Below are 4,803 nucleotides of genomic sequence, written 5' to 3'. Positions count from 1 at the left end.
TCTTAAGGAGTACTATGAGTGTTCAATTATCATTTATCTTTCATATCACATTTATCTCTTGATTTACCCCTATTGTGAGAAGAAGAATGGTTATGGTTTATCTCTCCATCATAAGTATAAGTTATCAATATTTTTTTGCCCATCCTTTCCTGAGGTAAAAATATAAATAACGATACCTAGAATACTCCCAGGTGAAGTGCAACAATGGTATATTATCTGTGCGCTTGCAGAACTCTTCATTTATATATTTGCATTATTTCTAAGTCACAATAAAATACCAAAGTACTTCTTAGTGACATTCTAGTAGTGATTCTAGGAAGTACCAACAAGCATTTCTGGCGTCGTTGCTGGGGAAGGTAGCTAGTCAAAAAGGTATATTGATAAACTTTTACTTATTGATGTGATCGAGGAAACCATATACCTGTGCTCAAACAGGCTTACCCTTGTTCTATCTACTTTCATATCTTATGTAGGGTAATGTATGACTAGTTTTGACCTTCCGACAAACTACGTTGAAACTCCAAAAGCACTATTTAGGATGACTAAAGCTAAACTCAAGAAAGTTTTAGCTATAAAATCGGAAGACAACTAGACAAGGCGAAGCTTAACACCAGCTTTCAAAGCCATGGCTGACAAAACTCTCTGTGAATTCTCTACTCTAACTATGGCCAACATCCATACCGGACCAATAATTAACACTAGAGGCAATGCTTTTGAGCTCAAGCCAGCTCTCATCAATATGGTGCAAGCTAGCTAGTTTTGTGGAAAGGAACATGAAGATGCGAGCGCTCATCTCCAACACTTCCTGGAGATATGTAACACTTTCACCATCAAAGGAGTTACCAGAGATGCCATCCTACTTCACCTCTTCCCATTCTCACTTTTGGGGAAGGCGAAGCAATGGTTCTATGCCAACATAGATAGAAATACTACCTGGGAGAACTGCTCCACTGCCTTCCTAGCAAAGTTCTTTTCCATGGGCAAAACCAATGCTCTGCGTGGAAGAATCTCAAGTTTTCAACAGCAACATGATGAATTTGTCCATGAGGCATGGGAATGCTTCCAAGACTACATTTAATAATATCCTCACTAGGGGATGGAGGATTGACTACTCATGCAGACTTTCTATCACGGGTTGACAAATAGCACCCTGAGAATATGGATGCCACTACTGGAGGTGCATTTTTATCACTCACAATCGCACAAGCAACAGCTCTTATGGAAAAGATAGCCTCCAACCAAGGTTGGAATCAAGAATGTTTTCAAACCCGCAAGAGAGGTAGAGTAATGCATCAACTCAAGGAGGTAAATATGTTGTCTGCTAAGATGGATCTACTGATGAAAAGGCTGGAAGATCGAGCCAATGAAAAGAAAGAAGTTATGCACATTCATGATTCCCACATGACCTGTGAAGAATGTGGAAAACACCGAGCATTCATGGAACAACTGCCCTGAAACCCATGAGGATGTGAACTTCATCAACAACAACAACTATCGCCCTCAATAGAATCAAGGATGGAATCAGCAACAAAGGCCAAACTACCAAGGTAACTATCAAGGTAACAATTTCAATAATTTCAATAACCAACCATCTTTGAGAGATTTAGTCTCTGGTCAAACTAAAATTATGGAGGGATTAAATAGAAAACTAGCTTCCAAAGACAAAAATCTTAAAAAATATAAATAATAGGATGGATAGTTTCTCCTCAGCCATTAAAAACAAACATAGCTTTAATAAAATGATAGAATCACAAATAGCTCAGCTAGTGGCTGTTGTTCCTTCGACCAACAAAGGAAAGATTCTGGTGCAACCAGAAGATCCTGAAACTACAAATCTTGTCGATATTCACAATGTAGGATTTTATAGAGAACCATCGAGTGGAGGATGGTGAGATGACTCGCTGCCTATCAAGAAGGGTGATCTTGGAAGACCTGTCATCCCGATAGCAAATTGGACCACATGTGTTCAAAGAAGCTATCTGTGACTTTGAAGCAAGTGTTAACATCATGCCAAAGGTAATTTATGAGAAAATTAATGGAGACACTTTGTTGTACATAAATATGTGTTTGCAGCTTGTAGATCAATCACTCTGCTACCCTAAAGGAATTCTTGAAGACGTCTTTGTATGAGTTGGATCCTCATACGTACCTGTAGACTTTGTGGTTTTAGAGACATGTGGAGATATAAGGGCACCCATTATCTTAGGCCGACCTTTCCTGAGCATCGCAAAAGCCATCTATGCGGACAGTGCCAAAATTTGTTTCACGATCAAGGATAGAAATGGGAAATTTACTTTCAGGAATCATATATTGCATTCTCCTAGTCATCCACAGATGTCATACCTGTCCGAGGATACAACAGTGAGCAAGAAGAGAAACAACCAAAGAAGGAAGGACAGGGCCAGACAGCCAAGAGAAGAATCAGTCAAGATGATCAATACACTTCGATCGGAGTACAACCACCTCCTCGCTTCACCATTCCTTACCAAGAAAGAAGATCTAGGCATACCGACGATTGAGTGCACAATTGGGTAAAGAATCTTTCACAACACCTTCTGTGATATTGGATCGGGTGTCAACATAATGTCCAAGGTAATATATGACTATTTGTTTGGTGATGAACCTTTGTTTCCTACACATATGCAATTGCAGATGGCAGACCAAACAATCTAATTTCTGGAGGGAATAGCAAAAGACATCATGGTGAAAATACAAGATCACTATGTCCCTGTCGACTTCATGATTGTTGACATGGGAGGAGAAGAGGAGGATGTACCTATCATCCTTAGAAGACCGTTCCTCAACACTACCAACACAATCATCTACATCAGATCAGGGCAAATCTACTTTCAATTTCTAGGACAAAAGGTATGATACTATTTCAATAGTTATACGACTTATGAGTAGGCAAAGAAGATCTATTCCAAGAGAAGACATCGATCATCCCAACACTGGATGAATCAACTTTCCAAGAATGAAGAAGAAGGAGAAGTTGTGAAGGATGAATCTATTTCACCAAAGGCAAGTCCACATACCAAGCAGGTCTAGAAAGAAAAGGTGGCATCATCATCAGAGTCACTATCACAAGAGGTGCAACCATCAAGGTCTCCATCTCTGGGACCGATTGATGTACCTGAAGAATGAAGGACTTCTCCAGCCAAGTCCTGTTCGAAGGACTAAAAACATCGAACCCTTGCCGGGAGGTAAAATTGGTAGTTATCCACATTTACTCTTCCACATTGCATAAATTATTTTTACTTTAGCATATTTACTTTGTTGCATTCGCACTGCATTTAAAATAAAAAAAATCATTATTGCATTATAAATCCTAAGCCCCATGAGAATACTTTTTATGGTGTGTAAAAACCCCCAAGAATATTCACTATAGTGGCATAAAAAATAAAATTACTATGCATCCATTTAGTTATAATCCATTATATCATAAAATCCAAAAAAAATATTAGAAAGACATCCTGCTAAAATTCTGCTAGTTAAAAAACAATAAAAATCTTTCTAATTCCAAGAACGACTAACCCCTAGACGGCTGACCGCTAACCCTTTTATTCTAATCCGTTAGACAAGTTTTGTTGTTCTTGTTGACATTTTGTCAGATGATGCACGAGATCAAGAGCAATGTCATGTGGTCATCTTTATCTCTCCTCACCAGGAACTCAGCTTCCTGTTGGATGAAAAGGACATCCACCGGCAAAACTGCTCTAAGAAAGACAACTTCAACATTCGACCACGCCAACAACCAGCTTGAGGGAAAGGCATCCCCATATATCTAGATAAGCATTCCTTTCCTTTTTTGTTTTAGTTCTAAGTTTGCTTTATAAAAAATGCAAAACTAAAAACAAAATAAAGATTTATCTATATATAGTAGTAGTGTGTGATCTAAAAATGAAAACCAAATAAAAAGTGTGTGTCTAGTTTTCTTTAAGTTTGATTTTTAAGAGCTGAATAGAATAAATAAAAAGGACTCTGAAGATGATCTCTTGAATAGAAATGATGAATAATTGCTCTGTTGTAATTCCTTTCAAGTACCTAGTTTTTAGCCTTGAATTCTCTTGAGTTTTGGATAAGATTGTTTTGATATAAGAATTTGCTCTGAACTCTAAACTCGTGGGTAGAGCGGATCGGATACGGACGGATATCACTGATATTACATTTTTTTCATATTTCTATCCGGATTCAGATTCAAATACGGATAGCGTCAACCATGCCAGATAGGATATGACTGGATATCAACATCATAAACATACGATTTGAGTATTTAGATACGGATACGGTATCAATGTTGGATATCCAGACTCGGATACGGATAGATCTAAACCCCCCTAAACGGATTTGGTCTCAAATATGGTCGGAAAATATCCATACCATTTTGATCCCTACATATGCTTGATCTAAGTCTAGGTAATTGACCGATATAATATGAGGAGGTCTGAGCTGTTGTCTATCTTGTTTCAAGTGATACTAAAGTTTTAAAGATTTATCTTTTGAAAAACATAAAAATGCTATATGATGAGTTTCTGTATGACAAAGCTTGAATTCCTACCAGAGCCATACATGTTATTTAGGCTAGAAAAATTTCCACTTATATGCTACTTGTTTTGCATTGAGTTTAGTCAAGCTTTGTTGACCCTTACGAGAGGTTTGTCATGCTCTTACAATCAAGATCACGTACACTCCACCCACTTATGTACTACTACTACACTAGGGGTAGGCGCAAAAACATGCCATTCCATTTAGATCCACCCAAAAATATTTTACTCCTACACTAGGAGTAAACAGTAAAAACAT

The 4,803-nt window shown here is 37.9% G+C and overlaps 1 non-coding gene across 1 annotated transcript; it reads right to left on the bottom strand.

The window, feature by feature from the left end:
* Positions 1-991: 991 nt before the first annotated feature.
* On the bottom strand, positions 992-1,098 carry LOC136547839 (small nucleolar RNA R71). The gene has a single exon (XR_010781787.1). It is a non-coding gene; the product is annotated as a small nucleolar RNA R71 (small nucleolar RNA).
* Positions 1,099-4,803: the final 3,705 nt, after the last annotated feature.

The sequence above is a fragment of the Miscanthus floridulus genome, chromosome 3 (genome assembly GCF_019320115.1).
Source record: "Miscanthus floridulus cultivar M001 chromosome 3, ASM1932011v1, whole genome shotgun sequence".
NCBI classification, from domain to species: domain Eukaryota; kingdom Viridiplantae; phylum Streptophyta; class Magnoliopsida; order Poales; family Poaceae; genus Miscanthus; species Miscanthus floridulus.
Note: the sequence above shows the minus strand (reverse complement) of the source record. Positions and strands in the feature narration are given on the sequence as shown.